Below are 12,417 nucleotides of genomic sequence, written 5' to 3' on the forward strand. Positions count from 1 at the left end.
GATACAGAACAGCGTAGCCCAGACTGATACAGAACAGCGTAACCCAGACTGATACAGAACAGCGTAACCCAGACTGATACAGAACAGCGTAGCCCAGACTGTATACAGAACAGCGTAGCCCAGACTGTATACAGAACAGCGTAACCCAGACTGATACAGAACAGCGTAGCCCAGACTGATACAGAACAGCGTAGCCCAGACTGTATACAGAACAGCGTAACCCAGACTGTATACAGAACAGCGTAGCCCAGACTGATACAGAACAGCGTAGCCCAGACTGATACAGAACAGCGTAGCCCAGACTGATACAGAACAGCGTAACCCAGACTGATACAGAACAGCGTAACCCAGACTGATACAGAACAGCGTAGCCCAGACTGTATACAGAACAGCGTAGCCCAGACTGATACAGAACAGCGTAGCCCAGACTGATACAGAACAGCGTAACCCAGACTGTATACAGAACAGCGTAGCCCAGACTGATACACAACAGCGTAACCCAGACTGTATACAGAACAGCGTAGCCCAGACTGATACAGAACAGCGTAGCCCAGACTGATACAGAACAGCGTAACCCAGACTGATACAGAACAGCGTAACCCAGACTGATACAGAACAGCGTAGCCCAGACTGTATACAGAACAGCGTAGCCCAGACTGATACAGAACAGCGTAGCCCAGACTGATACAGAACAGCGTAACCCAGACTGTATACAGAACAGCGTAGCCCAGACTGATACACAACAGCGTAACCCAGACTGTATACAGAACAGCGTAGCCCAGACTGTATACAGAACAGCGTAGCCCAGACTGATACAGAACAGCGTAGCCCAGACTGATACAGAACAGCGTAGCCCAGACTGATACAGAACAGCGTAACCCAGACTGTATACAGAACAGCGTAACCCAGACTGATACAGAACAGCGTAACCCAGACTGTATACAGAACAGCGTAGCCCAGACTGTATACAGAACAGCGTAGCCCAGACTGTATACAGAACAGCGTAGCCCAGACTGATACAGAACAGCGTAGCCCAGACTGATACAGAACAGCGTAACCCAGACTGATACAGAACAGCGTAGCCCAGACTGATACAGAACAGCGTAGCCCAGACTGATACAGAACAGCGTAACCCAGACTGATACAGAACAGCGTAGCCCAGACTGTATACAGAACAGCGTAACCCAGACTGTATACAGAACAGCGTAGCCCAGACTGATACACAACAGCGTAACCCAGACTGTATACAGAACAGCGTAGCCCAGACTGATACAGAACAGCGTAACCCAGACTGATACAGAACAGCGTAGCCCAGACTGATACAGAACAGCGTAGCCCAGACTGTATACAGAACAGCGTAGCCCAGACTGATACAGAACAGCGTAGCCCAGACTGATACAGAACAGCGTAGCCCAGACTGATACAGAACAGCGTAGCCCAGACTGATACAGAACAGCGTAGCCCAGACTGATACAGAACAGCGTAGCCCAGACTGATACAGAACAGCGTAGCCCAGACTGTATACAGAACAGCGTAGCCCAGACTGTATACAGAACAGCGTAGCCCAGACTGTATACAGAACAGCGTAGCCCAGACTGTATACAGAACAGCGTAGCCCAGACTGTATACAGAACAGCGTAGCCCAGACTGTATACAGAACAGCGTAGCCCAGACTGTATACAGAACAGCGTAGCCCAGACTGTATACAGAACAGCGTAGCCCAGACTGATACAGAACAGCGTAGCCCAGACTGATACAGAACAGCGTAGCCCAGACTGATACAGAACAGCGTAGCCCAGACTGATACAGAACAGCGTAACCCAGACTGATACAGAACAGCGTAGCCCAGACTGATACAGAACAGCGTAACCCAGACTGATACAGAACAGCGTAGCCCAGACTGATACAGAACAGCGTAGCCCAGACTGATACAGAACAGCGTAGCCCAGACTGTATACAGAACAGCGTAACCCAGACTGTATACAGAACAGCGTAGCCCAGACTGATACAGAACAGCGTAGCCCAGACTGTATACAGAACAGCGTAACCCAGACTGTATACAGAACAGCGTAACCCAGACTGATACACAACAGCGTAACCCAGACTGATACACAACAGCGTAACCCAGACTGTATACAGAACAGCGTAACCCAGACTGTATACAGAACAGCGTAGCCCAGACTGTATACAGAACAGCGTAGCCCAGACTGATACAGAACAGCGTAGCCCAGACTGATACAGAACAGCGTAGCCCAGACTGATACAGAACAGCGTAGCCCAGACTGTATACAGAACAGCGTAGCCCAGACTGTATACAGAACAGCGTAGCCCAGACTGATACAGAACAGCGTAGCCCAGACTGATACAGAACAGCGTAGCCCAGACTGATACACAACAGCGTAGCCCAGACTGATACACAACAGCGTAGCCCAGACTGATACACAACAGCGTAACCCAGACTGTATACAGAACAGCGTAGCCCAGACTGTATACAGAACAGCGTAGCCCAGACTGATACAGAACAGCGTAGCCCAGACTGATACAGAACAGCGTAGCCCAGACTGATACAGAACAGCGTAACCCAGACTGTATACAGAACAGCGTAGCCCAGACTGTATACAGAACAGCGTAGCCCAGACTGTATACAGAACAGCGTAGCCCAGACTGTATACAGAACAGCGTAGCCCAGACTGTATACAGAACAGCGTAGCCCAGACTGTATACAGAACAGCGTAGCCCAGACTGATACAGAACAGCGTAGCCCAGACTGATACAGAACAGCGTAGCCCAGACTGTATACAGAACAGCGTAGCCCAGACTGATACAGAACAGCGTAGCCCAGACTGATACAGAACAGCGTAGCCCGGACTGATACAGAACAGCGTAGCCCGGACTGATACAGAACAGCGTAGCCCGGACTGATACAGAACAGCGTAGCCCAGACTGATACAGAACAGCGTAGCCCAGACTGATACAGAACAGCGTAGCCCAGACTGATACAGAACAGCGTAGCCCAGACTGATACAGAACAGCGTAACCCAGACTGTATACAGAACAGCGTAACCCAGACTGTATACAGAACAGCGTAGCCCAGACTGATACAGAACAGCGTAGCCCAGACTGATACAGAACAGCGTAGCCCAGACTGATACAGAACAGCGTAGCCCAGACTGATACAGAACAGCGTAGCCCAGACTGTATACAGAACAGCGTAGCCCAGACTGATACAGAACAGCGTAACCCAGACTGATACACAACAGCGTAGCCCAGACTGATACAGAACAGCGTAACCCAGACTGTATACAGAACAGCGTAGCCCAGACTGATACAGAACAGCGTAGCCCAGACTGTATACAGAACAGCGTAGCCCAGACTGTATACAGAACAGCGTAGCCCAGACTGTATACAGAACAGCGTAGCCCAGACTGATACAGAACAGCGTAGCCCAGACTGATACAGAACAGCGTAGCCCAGACTGTATACACAACAGCGTAACCCAGACTGTATACACAACAGCGTAACCCAGACTGTATACACAACAGCGTAACCCAGACTGTATACACAACAGCGTAACCCAGACTGTATACACAACAGCGTAACCCAGACTGATACAGAACAGCGTAGCCCAGACTGATACAGAACAGCGTAACCCAGACTGTATACAGAACAGCGTAGCCCAGACTGTATACAGAACAGCGTAGCCCAGACTGTATACAGAACAGCGTAGCCCAGACTGTATACAGAACAGCGTAGCCCAGACTGTATACAGAACAGCGTAGCCCAGACTGTATACAGAACAGCGTAGCCCAGACTGATACAGAACAGCGTAGCCCAGACTGATACAGAACAGCGTAGCCCAGACTGATACAGAACAGCGTAGCCCAGACTGATACAGAACAGCGTAGCCCAGACTGATACAGAACAGCGTAGCCCAGACTGTATACAGAACAGCGTAGCCCAGACTGTATACAGAACAGCGTAGCCCAGACTGTATACAGAACAGCGTAGCCCAGACTGTATACAGAACAGCGTAGCCCAGACTGTATACAGAACAGCGTAGCCCAGACTGTATACAGAACAGCGTAACCCAGACTGTATACAGAACAGCGTAACCCAGACTGTATACAGAACAGCGTAGCCCAGACTGTATACAGAACAGCGTAGCCCAGACTGTATACAGAACAGCGTAGCCCAGACTGATACAGAACAGCGTAACCCAGACTGATACAGAACAGCGTAGCCCAGACTGTATACAGAACAGCGTAGCCCAGACTGATACAGAACAGCGTAGCCCAGACTGTATACAGAACAGCGTAGCCCAGACTGATACAGAACAGCGTAGCCCAGACTGTATACAGAACAGCGTAACCCAGACTGTATACAGAACAGCGTAGCCCAGACTGATACAGAACAACAGAACAGCGTAACCCAGACTGATACACAACAGCGTAACCCAGACTGATACACAACAGCGTAACCCAGACTGTATACAGAACAGCGTAACCCAGACTGATACAGAACAGCGTAGCCCAGACTGATACAGAACAGCGTAGCCCAGACTGATACAGAACAGCGTAGCCCAGACTGATACAGAACAGCGTAGCCCAGACTGATACAGAACAGCGTAGCCCAGACTGTATACAGAACAGCGTAGCCCAGACTGATACAGAACAGCGTAACCCAGACTGATACACAACAGCGTAGCCCAGACTGATACAGAACAGCGTAACCCAGACTGTATACAGAACAGCGTAGCCCAGACTGATACAGAACAGCGTAGCCCAGACTGTATACAGAACAGCGTAGCCCAGACTGTATACAGAACAGCGTAGCCCAGACTGTATACAGAACAGCGTAGCCCAGACTGATACAGAACAGCGTAGCCCAGACTGATACAGAACAGCGTAGCCCAGACTGTATACACAACAGCGTAACCCAGACTGTATACACAACAGCGTAACCCAGACTGTATACACAACAGCGTAACCCAGACTGTATACACAACAGCGTAACCCAGACTGATACAGAACAGCGTAGCCCAGACTGATACAGAACAGCGTAACCCAGACTGTATACAGAACAGCGTAGCCCAGACTGTATACAGAACAGCGTAGCCCAGACTGTATACAGAACAGCGTAGCCCAGACTGTATACAGAACAGCGTAGCCCAGACTGTATACAGAACAGCGTAGCCCAGACTGTATACAGAACAGCGTAGCCCAGACTGTATACAGAACAGCGTAGCCCAGACTGATACAGAACAGCGTAGCCCAGACTGATACAGAACAGCGTAGCCCAGACTGTATACAGAACAGCGTAGCCCAGACTGTATACAGAACAGCGTAGCCCAGACTGTATACAGAACAGCGTAGCCCAGACTGATACAGAACAGCGTAGCCCAGACTGTATACAGAACAGCGTAGCCCAGACTGATACAGAACAGCGTAGCCCAGACTGATACAGAACAGCGTAGCCCAGACTGTATACAGAACAGCGTAGCCCAGACTGTATACAGAACAGCGTAGCCCAGACTGTATACAGAACAGCGTAGCCCAGACTGTATACAGAACAGCGTAGCCCAGACTGATACAGAACAGCGTAGCCCAGACTGATACAGAACAGCGTAGCCCAGACTGATACAGAACAGCGTAGCCCAGACTGATACAGAACAGCGTAGCCCAGACTGATACAGAACAGCGTAGCCCAGACTGATACAGAACAGCGTAGCCCAGACTGATACAGAACAGCGTAGCCCAGACTGTATACAGAACAGCGTAGCCCAGACTGTATACAGAACAGCGTAGCCCAGACTGTATACAGAACAGCGTAGCCCAGACTGTATACAGAACAGCGTAGCCCAGACTGTATACAGAACAGCGTAACCCAGACTGTATACAGAACAGCGTAACCCAGACTGTATACAGAACAGCGTAGCCCAGACTGTATACAGAACAGCGTAGCCCAGACTGTATACAGAACAGCGTAGCCCAGACTGATACAGAACAGCGTAGCCCAGACTGATACAGAACAGCGTAGCCCAGACTGTATACAGAACAGCGTAGCCCAGACTGATACAGAACAGCGTAGCCCAGACTGTATACAGAACAGCGTAGCCCAGACTGATACAGAACAGCGTAGCCCAGACTGTATACAGAACAGCGTAGCCCAGACTGATACAGAACAACAGAACAGCGTAACCCAGACTGATACAGAACAGCGTAGCCCAGACTGTATACAGAACAGCGTAGCCCAGACTGTATACAGAACAGCGTAGCCCAGACTGTATACAGAACAGCGTAGCCCAGACTGTATACAGAACAGCGTAGCCCAGACTGATACAGAACAGCGTAGCCCAGACTGATACAGAACAGCGTAGCCCAGACTGATACAGAACAGCGTAGCCCAGACTGATACAGAACAGCGTAGCCCAGACTGATACAGAACAGCGTAGCCCAGACTGATACAGAACAGCGTAGCCCAGACTGATACAGAACAGCGTAGCCCAGACTGTATACAGAACAGCGTAGCCCAGACTGTATACAGAACAGCGTAGCCCAGACTGTATACAGAACAGCGTAGCCCAGACTGTATACAGAACAGCGTAGCCCAGACTGTATACAGAACAGCGTAACCCAGACTGTATACAGAACAGCGTAACCCAGACTGTATACAGAACAGCGTAGCCCAGACTGTATACAGAACAGCGTAGCCCAGACTGTATACAGAACAGCGTAGCCCAGACTGATACAGAACAGCGTAACCCAGACTGATACAGAACAGCGTAGCCCAGACTGTATACAGAACAGCGTAGCCCAGACTGATACAGAACAGCGTAGCCCAGACTGTATACAGAACAGCGTAGCCCAGACTGATACAGAACAGCGTAGCCCAGACTGTATACAGAACAGCGTAGCCCAGACTGATACAGAACAACAGAACAGCGTAACCCAGACTGATACAGAACAGCGTAGCCCAGACTGATACAGAACAGCGTAGCCCAGACTGATACAGAACAGCGTAGCCCAGACTGATACAGAACAGCGTAGCCCAGACTGATACAGAACAGCGTAGCCCAGACTGATACAGAACAGCGTAGCCCAGACTGATACAGAACAGCGTAGCCCAGACTGATACAGAACAGCGTAACCCAGACTGATACAGAACAGCGTAGCCCAGACTGATACAGAACAGCGTAGCCCAGACTGATACAGAACAGCGTAGCCCAGACTGATACAGAACAGCGTAGCCCAGACTGTATACAGAACAGCGTAGCCCAGACTGATACAGAACAGCGTAGCCCAGACTGATACAGAACAGCGTAGCCCAGACTGATACAGAACAGCGTAACCCAGACTGATACAGAACAGCGTAGCCCAGACTGATACAGAACAGCGTAACCCAGACTGATACAGAACAGCGTAACCCAGACTGTATACAGAACAGCGTAGCCCAGACTGATACAGAACAGCGTAACCCAGACTGATACAGAACAGCGTAGCCCAGACTGTATACAGAACAGCGTAGCCCAGACTGTATACAGAACAGCGTAACCCAGACTGATACAGAACAGCGTAGCCCAGACTGATACAGAACAGCGTAGCCCAGACTGTATACAGAACAGCGTAGCCCAGACTGTATACAGAACAGCGTAACCCAGACTGATACAGAACAGCGTAACCCAGACTGATACAGAACAGCGTAGCCCAGACTGATACAGAACAGCGTAACCCAGACTGTATACAGAACAGCGTAACCCAGACTGTATACAGAACAGCGTAGCCCAGACTGATACAGAACAGCGTAGCCCAGACTGATACAGAACAGCGTAGCCCAGACTGTATACAGAACAGCGTAACCCAGACTGTATACAGAACAGCGTAACCCAGACTGATACACAACAGCGTAACCCAGACTGATACACAACAGCGTAACCCAGACTGTATACAGAACAGCGTAACCCAGACTGTATACAGAACAGCGTAGCCCAGACTGTATACAGAACAGCGTAGCCCAGACTGATACAGAACAGCGTAGCCCAGACTGATACAGAACAGCGTAACCCAGACTGATACAGAACAGCGTAGCCCAGACTGATACAGAACAGCGTAGCCCAGACTGTATACAGAACAGCGTAGCCCAGACTGATACAGAACAGCGTAGCCCAGACTGATACAGAACAGCGTAGCCCAGACTGATACACAACAGCGTAGCCCAGACTGATAAACAGCGTAACCCAGACTGTATACAGAACAGCGTAGCCCAGACTGTATACAGAACAGCGTAGCCCAGACTGATACAGAACAGCGTAGCCCAGACTGATACAGAACAGCGTAGCCCAGACTGATACAGAACAGCGTAACCCAGACTGTATACAGAACAGCGTAACCCAGACTGTATACAGAACAGCGTAGCCCAGACTGTATACAGAACAGCGTAGCCCAGACTGTATACAGAACAGCGTAGCCCAGACTGATACAGAACAGCGTAGCCCAGACTGATACAGAACAGCGTAGCCCAGACTGTATACAGAACAGCGTAGCCCAGACTGATACAGAACAGCGTAGCCCAGACTGATACAGAACAGCGTAGCCCAGACTGATACAGAACAGCGTAGCCCAGACTGATACAGAACAGCGTAGCCCAGACTGATACAGAACAGCGTAGCCCAGACTGATACAGAACAGCGTAGCCCAGACTGATACAGAACAGCGTAACCCAGACTGTATACAGAACAGCGTAACCCAGACTGTATACAGAACAGCGTAGCCCAGACTGATACAGAACAGCGTAGCCCAGACTGATACAGAACAGCGTAGCCCAGACTGATACAGAACAGCGTAGCCCAGACTGATACAGAACAGCGTAGCCCAGACTGTATACACAACAGCGTAACCCAGACTGTATACACAACAGCGTAACCCAGACTGATACAGAACAGCGTAGCCCAGACTGATACAGAACAGCGTAACCCAGACTGTATACAGAACAGCGTAGCCCAGACTGTATACAGAACAGCGTAGCCCAGACTGTATACAGAACAGCGTAGCCCAGACTGTATACAGAACAGCGTAGCCCAGACTGTATACAGAACAGCGTAGCCCAGACTGTATACAGAACAGCGTAGCCCAGACTGTATACAGAACAGCGTAGCCCAGACTGTATACAGAACAGCGTAGCCCAGACTGATACAGAACAGCGTAGCCCAGACTGATACAGAACAGCGTAGCCCAGACTGTATACAGAACAGCGTAGCCCAGACTGTATACAGAACAGCGTAGCCCAGACTGTATACAGAACAGCGTAGCCCAGACTGATACAGAACAGCGTAGCCCAGACTGTATACAGAACAGCGTAGCCCAGACTGATACACAACAGCGTAGCCCAGACTGTATACAGAACAGCGTAGCCCAGACTGTATACAGAACAGCGTAGCCCAGACTGTATACAGAACAGCGTAGCCCAGACTGATACAGAACAGCGTAGCCCAGACTGATACAGAACAGCGTAGCCCAGACTGATACAGAACAGCGTAGCCCAGACTGATACAGAACAGCGTAGCCCAGACTGATACAGAACAGCGTAGCCCAGACTGATACAGAACAGCGTAGCCCAGACTGTATACAGAACAGCGTAGCCCAGACTGTATACAGAACAGCGTAGCCCAGACTGTATACAGAACAGCGTAGCCCAGACTGTATACAGAACAGCGTAGCCCAGACTGTATACAGAACAGCGTAGCCCAGACTGTATACAGAACAGCGTAGCCCAGACTGATACAGAACAGCGTAGCCCAGACTGTATACAGAACAGCGTAACCCAGACTGTATACAGAACAGCGTAGCCCAGACTGATACAGAACAACAGAACAGCGTAACCCAGACTGATACAGAACAGCGTAGCCCAGACTGATACAGAACAGCGTAGCCCAGACTGATACAGAACAGCGTAGCCCAGACTGATACAGAACAGCGTAGCCCAGACTGATACAGAACAGCGTAGCCCAGACTGATACAGAACAGCGTAGCCCAGACTGATACAGAACAGCGTAGCCCAGACTGATACAGAACAGCGTAACCCAGACTGATACAGAACAGCGTAGCCCAGACTGATACAGAACAGCGTAGCCCAGACTGATACAGAACAGCGTAGCCCAGACTGATACAGAACAGCGTAGCCCAGACTGTATACAGAACAGCGTAGCCCAGACTGATACAGAACAGCGTAGCCCAGACTGATACAGAACAGCGTAGCCCAGACTGATACAGAACAGCGTAACCCAGACTGATACAGAACAGCGTAGCCCAGACTGATACAGAACAGCGTAACCCAGACTGATACAGAACAGCGTAACCCAGACTGTATACAGAACAGCGTAGCCCAGACTGATACAGAACAGCGTAACCCAGACTGATACAGAACAGCGTAGCCCAGACTGTATACAGAACAGCGTAGCCCAGACTGTATACAGAACAGCGTAACCCAGACTGATACAGAACAGCGTAGCCCAGACTGATACAGAACAGCGTAGCCCAGACTGTATACAGAACAGCGTAGCCCAGACTGTATACAGAACAGCGTAACCCAGACTGATACAGAACAGCGTAGCCCAGACTGATACAGAACAGCGTAACCCAGACTGATACAGAACAGCGTAGCCCAGACTGATACAGAACAGCGTAACCCAGACTGTATACAGAACAGCGTAGCCCAGACTGATACAGAACAGCGTAACCCAGACTGATACAGAACAGCGTAGCCCAGACTGATACAGAACAGCGTAGCCCAGACTGATACAGAACAGCGTAACCCAGACTGTATACAGAACAGCGTAACCCAGACTGTATACAGAACAGCGTAGCCCAGACTGATACAGAACAGCGTAGCCCAGACTGATACAGAACAGCGTAGCCCAGACTGATACAGAACAGCGTAGCCCAGACTGATACAGAACAGCGTAGCCCAGACTGATACAGAACAGCGTAGCCCAGACTGATACAGAACAGCGTAGCCCAGACTGTATACAGAACAGCGTAGCCCAGACTGATACAGAACAGCGTAGCCCAGACTGATACAGAACAGCGTAACCCAGACTGTATACAGAACAGCGTAGCCCAGACTGATACAGAACAGCGTAGCCCAGACTGATACACAACAGCGTAGCCCAGACTGTATACAGAACAGCGTAACCCAGACTGTATACAGAACAGCGTAGCCCAGACTGTATACAGAACAGCGTAGCCCAGACTGATACAGAACAGCGTAGCCCAGACTGATACAGAACAGCGTAGCCCAGACTGATACACAACAGCGTAGCCCAGACTGATACAGAACAGCGTAACCCAGACTGTATACAGAACAGCGTAACCCAGACTGTATACAGAACAGCGTAGCCCAGACTGATACAGAACAGCGTAGCCCAGACTGATACAGAACAGCGTAGCCCAGACTGATACACAACAGCGTAGCCCAGACTGTATACAGAACAGCGTAACCCAGACTGTATACAGAACAGCAGACAGAGGCTTTACGTGAGAAATGGTACACTAGTTATGACCAGAGAGCCCTGTGAGCCCTGGCCAACAGTAGTACACTACACAGGGAACATTTGGGATGCAGAGAGACTGCCAGGCAGCTAGTATGGTGGGCCCTGGTGGGCCCTGGTCTAAATGGTGAGGGGATGATTGGCTTTCAGTGCCATCAGCTGTCCCACAACCAAGATCTTCCTCCTTGTGTACAGCCAATGGTAGCAAGGTTAAAGGTTAAAGGTTAAATGACACAGGAGCTACAAGCTCAGAGGGTAAACACAGCTGCTGATGACTCTCTGTAAGTCAACATGTTGGCCTCTGAAGCTAAAACATCCAGTTAACTAGCCAATTGTTTAGCAGCCAACCAGCCAAAGTGTGTGTCTCGAATGGCAGCCTACTCCCTGTATAGTGCGCTACCCACAGGGCCCTCGCCAAATACAGTGCGCTACCCACAGGGCCCTCGCCAAATACAGTGCGCTACCCACAGGGCCCTCGCCAAATACAGTGCGTTACCCACAGGGCCCTCGCCAAATACAGTGCGTTACCCACAGGGCCCTCGCCAAATGTAGTGCGCTACCCACAGGGCCCTCGCCAAATGTAGCGCCCTACCCATTGGGCCCTCGCCAAATGTAGTGCCCTACCCATTGGGCCCTCGCCAAAAGAAGTGCACGGAACGGAATAGGGTGCCATTTAGGACGATGTGTGTGCGTGCAGTGCTCTGCGGTGGCATTTACTAAGCAGCAGCTTCGGGAAGAACGTCAGTCAGATGGTTAAATGACATATGGGTTTGTTACACAAGCCATGAAAACAAGAATAAAACTGTCATAACGTGGCCCTCTTTGGGTATAGCGAGTGCCTCCCTCCCTCCCTCCCTCCCTCTCACACCCAGGCT

General features: G+C 50.4%; 1 protein-coding gene across 1 annotated transcript in view; it reads right to left on the reverse strand.

The window, feature by feature from the left end:
• Nucleotides 1-12,417, reverse strand: part of LOC106572876 (dnaJ homolog subfamily C member 5) — a 77,763-nt gene that overhangs the window by 56,785 nt on the left and 8,561 nt on the right. The window lies entirely within an intron of this gene.

Source organism: Salmo salar, chromosome 15 (genome assembly GCF_965601325.2).
Source record: "Salmo salar chromosome 15, fSalSal1, whole genome shotgun sequence".
NCBI classification, from domain to species: Eukaryota; Metazoa; Chordata; class Actinopteri; order Salmoniformes; family Salmonidae; genus Salmo; species Salmo salar.